This window comes from Hordeum vulgare, chromosome 2H (genome assembly GCF_904849725.1).
Source record: "Hordeum vulgare subsp. vulgare chromosome 2H, MorexV3_pseudomolecules_assembly, whole genome shotgun sequence".
NCBI classification, from domain to species: domain Eukaryota; kingdom Viridiplantae; phylum Streptophyta; class Magnoliopsida; order Poales; family Poaceae; genus Hordeum; species Hordeum vulgare.
The window spans coordinates 442229870-442243112 of NC_058519.1; positions in this window are offsets into that span (position 1 = coordinate 442229870).

Sequence of the window (13243 nt, forward strand, 5' to 3'; positions counted from 1 at the left end):
CATAGTTAGTAGCTAGATGGCTTCTTCTCTCTCTTGGATCTTCAATACAAAGTTCTCCATGATCTTCATGGAGATCTATCCGATGTAATCTTCTTTGGCGGTGTGTTTGTCGATATCCGATGAATTGTGGATTTGTGATCAGATTATCTATGATATATATTTGAGTCTTTGCTGATTTCTTATATGCATGATTTGATATCCTTGTAAGTCTCTCCGAGTCTTGGGTTTTGTTTGGCCAACTAGATATATGATTCTTGCAATGGGAGAAGTGCTTGGTTTTGTGTTCTTACCGTGTGGTGACCTTTCCCAGTGACAGTAGGGGCAGCAAGGCACACATCGTGTAGTTGCCATCAAGGGCAACATGGTGGGCTCTGTCGTAGATATGAGATTGTCCATCTACATCATGTCATCTTGCTTAAGGCGTTACTCTATTCTTTTGGACTTAATACACTAGATGCATGCTGGATAGGGGTCAATGTGTGGAGTAATAGTAGTAGATGTAGAAAGTATCGGTCTACTTGTTTTGGATGTGATGCGTGTAGATATAATCATTGCCATAGATGACGTCACGACTTTGCGTTGTTCTATCAATTGCTCGACAGTAATTTGTTCACCCACCGTCTACTTGCTTTCATGAGAGAAGCCACTAGTAAAAACTACGCCCCCCGGGTCTATTCACACCTATCGTTTCCACTTTCGCTTTAACTTTGCTTTGTTACTTTGTTGGTTTCAGTTCTCACTTGGTAAACAATCTATACGGGATTGACAACCCCTTCATAGCGTTGGGAGCAAGCTTTTTGTGTTTGTGTAGGCACTTGATATACTCCTTCATTGGATCGATACCTTGGTTCTCAAAACTGAGGGAAATACTTACCACCGCTGCGCTACATCACCCTTTCTGCTTCGAGGGAACACCAACGCAAGGCTCCAAGGCCACGGGGGAAATCCTTTGTATATTTGCCTAGGAAGTCCCTTAAGGCTTAGCCGTAGCAGAAGGATTCCTGGTGCCGTCAACACACCTATTTGTGGCGCCGTTGGAAGGTCTTTTGTTGCAGTAGCAGTAACTAATGTGTTTGTAAGTGTAGACATGCTCTATAAGTCGCTGAGGAGTTTGAGTTATACGATGAAGATAGACCTCTAAAAATGTATGTCTTCAGCTGAAGAAATTGGTCTAAACTTGATTACTTTGATCGCAAAGAAATTGCGATGAAATTGATATTCCTCATGAAGATATTAAAGATGAGGAATTCGGTGTATCCTGAAGAAAATCAGTCCAAAGACTTTGAAGCTTGAAGATTTACTCTTTCTGTTTCATTTTCTTTACTCTCGAGTCATAGGAACATCGTACTGTTAAAGGGGGTGGAGGTAATACTACGGAATGAATTTCCTCATGATGCTCAACCCAAGCCTAAACCTACAAAAGCCTCAAGTGAGGAATATACGAGACATGAGGACTTTCACAGTTGAAAGTTCCGACCGTTGCCGCGACACGCGCCACCTCACTGATCTTATCCACCCAACGGTCACAATACTTAAGGGCATTTATGTAAAATCATGTCGGGATGCTCCCAGGCTATAAATAGCCGCCCCAACAACCACTAGCTGGTTGGCTGCTCTGCGAGAAACTGACACTTGTCATTTAGAGCAACCCAAATCCTCAGAGTCTTCGAGAGTAAATCATCAATGAGGAAATACCCCAAACACCAAACCACAAAACAAAATCAAGTGATTGAGCATCACTGAAGAATTTGTTCCTATGTGGAACTGAAGCCTTTTACGTTTGAGGACAGTGCATCCTCCAGACGGTTATGCGTCAAGGTCTAGAGCATCCAGCAGTCAATTGTGGATCGCCGGGTGACCGAGTTTTTGAGGGTTTAGAAGTTTGCCCAGAAGACTTGCCATGAGTATTGGCTGAGGACTATGTGTCCTTAGCTCAAGGAGAATACGGTAGGGACTATGTGTCCCGTGACTTTGTGTCCTTTGGTTTCAATACCAAGCCGCTCCAAACCAGACGTACGACTATCATAGTAATTGGAATGGGGACATCAACAACTGTCTTCATCGTGATAGGGGTTCTATTTCTTCAACTCTTTCAATTCCTCAATATAGTTTGTTGAAGACTTTCATTGTCACTGTTTGAAGAATTTGCTGAAGACTTTCTCGGAATTTCCTCAACCTAAAATTATTCATACCAGGTAATCTTCACCTGCTTATTCTGTGCCTGCATACTACGCAGACCGATCCTCATAATCTTAATTAAGTAAACTTCTGTTGTAATCTTTGCACCCCTGATCCTGCGTTATTTCTGTTGCACGTTATTCATCTGTGAGGAATTTCCTCAAAAGGAATTTCCTCAACGATGAAATTCTAAAAATCGCCTATTCAACCCCCCCCCCCTCTAGTCGATATAACACACTTTCAATTGGTATCAGAGTAACGTACTCCCTTCTTCTGTGTGATTTTGGTTTAACCATATGGAGTTTTAGTAATGTCGACTGCAGGTATGATCAAGGTTACTGCAGGATCTCGTACCTTCGAAGTAAAGGACTTTCCCTACTAGAAGACCAAGATGTAGATGCATCTTTAGGCTATTGACAATGATCTCTAGTACATTGTGGGACATGGCATTCCCACCATCGCTGCTACTGTCTCTCCCACTGATGTGAAGAAATTCAAGCAACTTGATTCACAACCGATTAATATCATCTGTGGCCATCTGAGCAAAGGTCAGTATGGCAGAGTGAGTGCTTTGGGCACATCGAAGCTTATCTGGGATAGGCTATCCAAAGTCAATCATGGAATTTCAACTCAGCGTGACTCTCGTCTTGATGTTCTTCTCAATCTCTTCAAGAGGCTTGACAATGAGAGCTGCCAAGACACCTTTGATCGTCTGACATCTCAAATTAACTGCAAGCACTGGGAGCTCGAGACATCACTGACCATGAAGTTGTGAAGAAACTGCTAAGATCTCTGGATCCATCATTTGATACACTGGTTCTGATGATTCAAGAAAGAGCAGACTACAAGATGCTTGATCCTGCTGATATACTCAAAAGACTCAATACTCATGAATTCCAACAGGAAGAAAATAGAGATCTGTATGGACCAAGCTACTCTAGACCTCGTGCGCTGAAGGCCAAAGCAATTTCCTGATCTGACGAAGAAGACTCAGATTGCAACATTGGTGATCCTGAAGAACTAGGACAGGAGGTTGCAATGCTCGTGAGGAAATTCCAGAAGATTACAAGGCGTGGCCAGTTTGGTAAATCTTTAAGAATAGATATGAGGAAATAAAAATCTTCATCTGAGGACTACAAGAAAAGAACGTGCCACGAATGCAAGAAATATGGTCACTATATTGATGATTGTCCTCGCTGCGTGAAGGAATCAAAGAAGAAGAAATACAAGGATGAAAGTTCTGATGACTCGAAGAAAAAGAAGAAATATTCAAAATCCTCATCCTCAAAGTCCTCGTCGCATAAGAAGACTAGTTTCAGAAAGGCTCGGGCACTTATTGGCAAGGAAATGGATTCTGAGCAAGAATCTAAGGAATGTGATGAAGAGGAAGGTTCTGAAGAAGACTCAAAATCGGGTGTGGCAAGTCTTGCACTAGCAACCACATTCGTCAGCAAGTCAATTACAACGCGATCTACACTGATGACTGTGCTGATGACTTCGCTCCAACCTATTGCTTCATGGCAAAGGGTTCAAAGGTAACAAATGACTCTTCCTCTTCTGTCTGAAGAGACTGTGAACCAGATGATTATAAGAAACCCAGTTACAGTAAACTTGCCAACATTGCAACTAAATAACAAAGTGCGATTGAAAAGCTTCAAAAATTGCTAGACAGAAGCGATGACCTGTTGAATGATGAAATGAATCATACTCAAATCCTCACTGAAGATGTGAAAAGTCTTTAGTCTAGATTTGATAGTCTTTAAGATCGTTATGGCACAGTCTTGGCAGATCATGAGAAACTTTCCTATGAATTTCTTCAATGGAAACTTGATCTTAAGAAGTTGAAGATGTCTCATGATGATCTCCGAATTGAAAATGATTCATTACTTGCTCAACAGATCAGTGCCGCCCAGGTTTAATTCACTCCACCATGTCTCAAATGCATCGAGCGTGAAACTGCCAACTCTTCACCAGAATCATCAAATGCTTCTATCGCTACAAATTCTTCAACTGCTTTTCTGGTATCAAATTCCTCACTTGAGGAAACCAAAAATGTTACTAACAAATATGCAGGGCTGAAGGAATTGTATGTGACATGCATCTCCAAAAGTCTCAAGGGGCATGAAACCCTTTGCGATGTGCTCAAATAGAAGATTTTTAAGAGGAACCCGAGGAAAGAAGGAATTGCCTTTGAAAGGAAACTGAATGCTGATGGATCATACTAGAAATCTGAGCAGTATCCGAAAACCTCATGGGTTGCTGCTAAAGGACCTCATGTTGATCCATCTAACCTAACAGGCTTTGCATGCGAATTATCCTATTCCTTATATGAGTCTTTGGATTCAACTATAAACAGTTCAAAAATCAATCTGGTGAAGTATTTGCTCGATATGTTGGAACTAACTGCAGGAATGGATCACCCCTGAGGAAAATCTGGGTCCCCAAAAGTTTCTTGGAAAATCTTCACGTGAATGTCCTCATGACACCACGTGTGAAGAAACTGAAACCGAGATCAAATTCCTCCGGTGGACCAAAGTCTTCAGGAGGATGAAAATCCTCAAATGGTCAAAACTATGCTCGTACTCGTGCTAATACTTCTGATATGCAGGGACATTACAACGGATATGAATATGAGAATTATACCTCAAATCATTATGTTCATAAATCATCAAAGAACTTCTCTGCCTATTCATTTGAGAACTCTAACCCCCTTACTGTGAAGAGAAGTGCATTAGCTTCAGTGCGCCCTTTCTCATATGGTGCTCGGAGGATACTGAACTCTTTTCCACCCCTTCAGATGTGGGTGGTAAAGAACTTAAACTAATCACTTCTACATGTCAGGTCTCCAGATGAAAACCATCATGTGAAGAATTTGCTGGAGACCTAAGGAAAATGCTTGATTGGACGCAAGCTAAAATTGATGAAATGATAACATTTCACTCGTCCTCAAATTCTCATTTTATAATGAAATTCCTATCTGATGAAATTGATATCATATTCTTCAAGTATGAAGCATATGAGATGGTAAGTTGTACTAATACATCTGCAGGATGACAAACCCAAGAATACTGAGTGGGTTCTTCATAGTGGTTGCAGAATCCATATGACTGGTGATAAAAGTTTGCTGATGAATATGCCACTAACTCCGTCACCACTGAAGAAAACCACTTATGCTGACAAAGGTAATAGCAAGGTATTGGGACTTGGCAAAGTAGCTATTTCCAAGGACAGGCACATGGAAAAAGTGATGCTTGTCGGATCCCTTGGGTTTAACCTCATGTCAGTCTCAATGCTTTGTGATCTTGATATGGTTGTTATCTTTGGAAAATATAGATGTGTTGTCATCATGGAATTTAACAGATCCAAAGTCTTCGAAGGCTTTAGGAGAGGAGATTTGTACATTGTTGATTTTTCCACAGGTCCTCAACCAGCCACATGCTTACTAGCAAAAACCGTAGAAGGTTGGCTATGGCATCAAAGACTTGGTCATGCAGGCATGAGGAATTTGCACACGCTGGCAAAGAAAAAGCATGTAATTGGCATCAAATCGGTCAAATTCCTCAAGGATCACCTCTGCGGTGCTTGTGAGTCTGGAAATATGACCAGATCCAAACATCCCTCGAAGACTATCATGACTACTACTCGTCCGTTTGAATTGCTTCACATGGATCTATTTGGACCTACTCATTATGCTACTCAAACCAATGCAACATCCTTATATTGCTCTGTCATTGTTGATGACTATTCTCGATATACTTGGGTACATATCATTCTATATAAAAATGAAGTGCAGGATGTGTGTTGGGGAACGTCGAATGGGAAACAAGAATTTTCCTACGCGCACGAAGATCTATCATGGTGATGTCCATCTACGAGAGGGGATATTCGATCTACGTACCCTTGTAGATCGCACAGCAGAAGCGTTAAGAAACGCGGTTGATGTAGTGGAACGTCCTCACGTCCCTCGATCCGCCCCGCGAACCGTCCCGCGATCTGTCCCACGATCTAGTGCCGAACGGACGGCACCTCCGCGTTCAGCACACGTACAGCTCGACGATGATCTCGGCCTTCTTGATCCAACAAGAGAGACAGAGAGGTAGATGAGTTCTCCGGCAGCGTGACGGCGCTCCGGAGGTTGGTGGTGATCTAATCTTAGCAGGCCTCCGCCCGAGCTCCGCAGAAATGCGATCTAGAGGTAAAACCGTGGAGATATGTGGTCGGGCTGCCGTGGCAAAGTTGTCCCAAATCAGCCCTAAAACCTCCGTATATATAGGTGGGAGATGGGGGCCTTGCCTTGGGGCTCAAGGAGCTCCAAGGGGGTCGGCCGAGCCAAGAGGGGGAGTCCTCCCCTTCCAAACCGAATCCAACTAGGTTTGGAAGGAGGAGTCCTTCCCCTTTTTCCCACCTCCTCTTTTTTTTCTCTTTGATTTTCTTCCTATGGCGCATAGGGCCTTCTTGGGCTGTCCCACTAGCCCAAAAAGGGGTGGTGCGCCACCCCCAAGGCCTATGGGCTTCCCCGGGGTGGGTTGCCCCCCCCCCCCCGGTGAACACCAGGAACCCATTCGTCATTCCCGGTACATTCCCGGTAACCCCGAAAACCTTTCGGTAAACAAATGAGGTCATCCTATATATCAATCTTCATTTCCGGACCATTCCGGAAACCCTCGTGACATCCTGATCTCATCAGGGACTCCGAACAACCTTAGGTAACCAACCATATAACTCAAATACGCATAAAACAACGTCGAACCTTAAGTGTGCAGACCCTGCGGGCTCGAGAACTATGTAGACATCAGCCGAGTGACTCCTCGGTCAATATCCAATAGCGGGACCTGGATGCCCATATTGGATCCCACATATTCTATGAAGATCTTATCGTTTGAACCTCAGTGCCAAGGATTCATATAATCCCGTATGTCATTCCCTTTGTCCTTCGGTATGTTACTTGCCCGAGATTCGATCGTCAGTATCCGCATACCTATTTGAATCTCGTTTACCGGCAAGTCTCTTTACTCGTTCCGTAATACAAGATCCCACAACTTACACTAAGTCACTTTGCTTGCAAGGCTTGTGTGTGACGTTGTATTACCGAGTGGGCCCCGAGATACCTCTCCGTCACACGGAGTGACAAATCCCAGTCTCGATCCATACTAACTCAACGAACACCTTCGGAGATACCTGTAGAGCATCTTTATAGTCACCCAGTTACGTTGCGACGTTTGATACACACAAAGCAATCCTCCGGTGTCAGTGAGTTATATGATCTCATGGTCATAGGAACAAATACTTGACACGCAGAAAACAGTAGCAACAAAATGACACGATCAACATGCTACGTCTATTAGTTTGGGTCTAGTCCATCACATCATTCTCCTAATGATGTGATCCCGTTATCAAGTGACAACACTTGCCTATGGTCAGGAAACCTTGACCATCTTTGATCAACGAGCTAGTCAACTAGAGGCTTACTAGGGACAGTGTTTTGTCTATGTATCCACACATGCACTGTGTTTCCAATCAATACAATTATAGCATGGATAATAAACGATTATCATGAACAAAGAAATATAATAATAACTAATTTACTATTGCCTCTAGGGCATATTTCCAACAGTCTCCCACTTGCACTAGAGTCAATAATCTAGTTCACATCACCATGTGATTCCAACGAATCCAACACCCATATAGTTCTGGGGTCTGATCACGTTTTTATCGTGAGAGAGGTTTTAGTCAACGGTTCTGAAACTTTCAGATCCGTGCGTTCTTTACAAATCTTTATGTCATCTTATAGATGCTGCTACTACGTGCTATTCGGAAATGCTCCAAATATCTACTCTACTATACGAATCCGTTTCACTACTCATAGTTATTCGGATTAGTGTCAAAGCTTGCATCGGCGTAACCCTTTACGACGAACTCTTTAACCACCTCCATAATCGAGAAAAATTCCTTAGTCCATTTAGTTACTAAGGATAACTTTGACCGTTGATCAGTGATTCAATCCTGGATCACTCTGTGTACCTCTTAACAGACTTGCTGCAAGGCACACATCAGGTGCGGTACTCAGCATGGCATACTTTAGAGTCTAGGCTAAGGCATAGAAGACGACCTTCGTCTATTCTCTTTATTCTGCCGGGGTCGGGTTTTGAGTCCTACTCAAATTCACACCTTTACAACGCAACCAAGAACTCCTTCTTTGCTGATCTATTTTGAACTCCTTCAAAAACTTGTCAAGGCATGCATCTTGTTGAAACTTCCATTAAGCGCCTTCGATCTATCTCCATAGATCTTTGATGCTCAACGTTCAAGTAGCGCAATCCAGGTATTCCTTTGAAAAACTCCTTTCAAACAACCTTGTATGCTTCACAGAAATTCTACATTACTTCTGATCCACAATATGTCAACCACATATTCTTATCAGAAATTCTATAGTGCTCCCACTCACTTCATTGGAAATACAAGTTTCTCATAAACCTTGTACAAACCCAAAATCTTTGATCATCTCATCAAAGTGTATATTCCAACTCCGAGATGCTTGCACCAGTCCATTGAAGGATCGCTGGAGCTTGCATACTTGCTATTATCTTTAGGATCGACAAAACCTCCTGGTTGTATCACATACAATGTTTGCTCAAGGAAACCGTCGAGGAAACAATGTTTTGACATCCTATGTGCAATATTTCATAAATAATGCAGCAACTACTAACATAATAATGCTACGAGTGAGAAAGTCTCATCATAGTCAACTGTTTGATCTTGTCGGAAACATCTTTGCGACAAGTCGAGCTTTTCTTCATAGTGACTTATCACCATCATCGTCTGTCTTCCTTTTAAAGATCCATCTTCACTCAATAGTCTTATGACCATCAAGTAGTTCTTCCAAAGTCTACACTTTGTTTTCATACATGGATCCTCTCTCGGATTTCATGGCTTCCAGCCATTTGTCGAAATCCGGGCCCACCATTGCTTTCTCCATAACTTGTAGGTTCACTGTTGCTCAACAACATGACCTCCAAGACAGGGTTACCGTACCACTCTGCAGTAGTACGCGACCTTGTCAACCTACGAGGCTTGTAGTAACTTGATCCGATGATCGATGATCACCATCATCAGCTTTCACTTCAATTGGTGTAGGCGCCACAGGAATAACTTCCTGCGCCCTGCTACACACTGGTTGAAGTGATGGTTCAAATAACCTCATCAAGTTCTACCACCCTCCCACTCAATTCTTTCGAGAGAAACCTTTCCTCGAGAAAGGATCCGTTTCTAGAAACAAACACTTTGCTTTCAGATATGATATAGGAGATGTACCCCACTGTTTTGGATATCCTATGAAGATGCATTTATCCGCTTTGGGTTCGAGCTTATAAGACTGAACTTTTTCACATAAGTGTCGAAGCCCCAAACTTTCAAGAAACGACAGTTTAGATTTCTCTAAACCTCAGTCTATACTGTGTCATCTCAACGTAAATACACGGTGCCCTATTTAAAGTGAATGCGGTTGTCTCTAATGCATAACCCATAAAAGATAGTGGTAATTCGATAAGAGACATTATAGCATGCACCATACCAAATAGTGCGTGGCTATGACGTTCAGACACATCATCACACTATGATGTTCGAGGTGGCATCAACTGTGAAAAACTTTCCACATGGTCTTAACTGCGTACCAAAACTCGTAACTCAAATATTCATTTCTATGATCATATCGTAGACAGTTTATCCTCTTGTTACGACGAACTTCACTCCTGAAACAGAATTGAACCTTTCAATATTTCAGACTTGTGATTCATTAAGTAAATACTCTTGTATCTGCTCAAATCGTCATTGAAGTAAGAACATAATGATATCCACTACGTGGCTCAGCACCCATTGGACTTCATACATCAAAATGTACCACTTCCAACAACTTACTATCTTGTTTCATCTCAATGAAAACAAGGCCTTGCTCATGTGGTATGATTTGCATGTCACTAGTGATTCAAAATCAAGTGAGTGTAAAGATCCATCAGCATGGAGCCTCTTCATGCAATTTATACCAACATGACTCAAGCGGCAGTGCCACAAGTAAGTGGTACTATCATCATTACCTCGTATGTTTTGGCACTAATATCATGAACATGTGTAACACTACGATCGAGATTCAATAAACCATTGAAGGTGATTATTCAAGCAAGTAGAGTAACCATTATTGTCTTTAAATGAATAATCGTATTTCAATAAACAGGATCCAATCATGTTCATGCTTAATGCAAGCACCAAATAACAATTATTTAGGTTTAACACCAATCCCGATGGTAGAGAGAGTGTGCGACGTTTGATCATATCAACCTTGGAAACACCTCCAACACGTATCGTCACCTTGCCTTTAGCTAGTCTCCATTTATGCCATAGCTTTCATTTCGTGTTACTAATCACTTAGAAACCGAACCGGTATCCAATACCCTCGTGCTACTAGGAGTACTAGTAAAGTACACATCAACATCATGTATATCAAATATACTTCTTTCGACTTTTGCCAGCCTTCTTATCTACCAAGTATCTGGAGTTGCTCCGCCTCAGTGACTATTCCCCTCATTACAGAAGCACTTAGTCTCGGGTTTGGGTTTAATCTTGGGTCTCTTCATTAGTGCAGCAACCGTTTTTCCGTTTCACAAAGTATCCCTTCTAGCCCTTGCCTTTCTTGAAACTTAGTGGTTTTACTAACCATCAACTATTGATGCTCCTTCTTGATTTCTACTTTCGCAGTGTCAAACATCGCGAATCACTCAAGGATCATTGTATCTATCCTTGATATGTTATAATTCATCACGAAGCTCTTACAGCTTGGTGGCAGTGACTTTGGAGAACCTTCACTATCTCATCTGGAAGATTAACTCCCACTTGATTCAAGCGATTGTCATACTCAGACAATCTGAGCACATGCTCAACGATTGAGCTTTTCTCCTTTACTTTGTGGACAAAGAATCTTGTCGGAGGTCTTGTACCTCTTAACAAGGGCACAAGCATGAAATCACAATTTCATCTCTTTAGAACATCACTTATGTTCCGTGACTTTTCAAAATGTCTTCGGCGCCTTGCTTCTAAGCCATTAAGTATTTTGCACTGAACTATTGTGTAGTCATCAGAAACGTGTATGTAGGATGTTCACAGCATCCACACACGATGCTCGAGGTGCAGCATACCGAGTGGTGCATTAAGGACATAAGCCTTCTGCGCAGCAACGAGGACAATCCTCTGCAAGTTTGCTACTATCAACTTTCAACTAAATTTTCTCTAGGAACATAAAAAAACAGTAGAGCTATAGCGCAAGCTACATCGTAATTCGCAAAGACCATTAGACTATGTTCATGAAAATTTGTTCAATTAATCATATTACTTAAGAACTCCCACTCAAAAAGTACATCTCTCTAGTCATTTGAGTGGTACATGATCCAAATCCACTATCTCAAGTCCGATCATCACGTGAGTCGACAATAGTTTCTGTGGTAAGCATCTCTATGCTAATCATATCAACTATACGATTCATGCTCGACCTTTCGGTCTCATGTGTTCCGAGGCCATGTCTGCACATGCTAGGCTCGTCAAGCTTAACCCGAGTGTTCCGCGTGTGCAACTGTTTTGCACCCGTTGTATGTGAACGTTGAGTCTATCACACCCGATCATCACGTGGTGTCTCGAAACGAAGAACTATCGCAACGGTGCACAGTCGGGGAGAACACAATTTCGTCTTGAAATTTTAGTGAGAGATCACCTCATAATGCTACCGTCGTTCTAAGCAAAATAAGGTGGATAAAAGGATTAACATCACATGCAATTCATAAGTGACATGATATGGCCATCATCACATGCTCCTTGATCTCCATCACCAAAGCACCGACACGATCTTCTTGTCACCGACGCCACACCATGATCTCCATCAACGTGTCGCCATCGGGGTTGTCGTGCTACTCATGCTATTACTACTAAAGCTACATCCTAGCAAAATAGTAAACACATCTGCAAGCACAAACGTTAGTTTAAAGACAACCCTATGGCTCCTGCCGATTGCCGTACCATCGACGTGCAAGTCGATATTATCTATTACAACATGATCATCTCATACATCCAATGTATCACATCACATCGTTGGCCATATCACATCACAAGCATACCTTGCAAAAACAAGTCAGACGTCCTCTAATTTTGTTGTTGCATGTTTTACGTGGTGACCATGGGTATCTAGTAGGATCGCATCTTACTTACGCAAACACCACAACGGAGATATATGAATTGCTATTTAACCTTATACAAGGACCTCCTCGGTCAAACCCGATTCAACTACAGTTGGAGAAACTGACACTTGCCAGTCATCTTTGAGCAAAGGGGGTTACTCGTAGCGATGAAACTAGTCTCTCGTAAGCGTACGAGTAATGTCGGTCCAAGCCGCTTCAATCCAACAATACCGCGGAATCAAGAAAAGACTAGGGAGGGCAGCAAAACGCACATCACCACCCACAAAAACTTTTGTGTTCTACTCGAGAAGACATCTACGCATGAACCTAGCTCTGATACCACTGCGGGCTCGAGAACTATGTAGACATGACCCAAGTGACTCCTCGGTCAATATCCAATAGCGGGACCTGGATGCCCACATTGGATCCCACATATTCTATGAAGATCTTATCGTTTGAACCTCAGTGCCAAGGATTCATATAATCCCGTATGTCATTCCCTTTGTCCTTCGGTATGTTACTTGCCCGAGATTCGATCGTCAGTATCCGCATACCTATTTCAATCTTGTTTACCGGGAAGTCTCTTTACTCGTTCCGTAATAAAAGATCCCGCAACTTACACTAAGTCACTTTTCTTGCAAGGCTTGTGTGTGATGTTGTATTACCGAGTGGGCCCCGAGATACCTCTCCGTCACACGGAGCGACAAATCCCAGTCTCGATCCATACTAACTCAACGAACACCTTTGGAGATACCTGTAGAGCATCTTTGTAGTCACCCAGTTACGTTGCGACGTTTGATACACACAAAGCATTCCTCCCGTGTCAGTGAGTTATATGATCTCATGGTCAT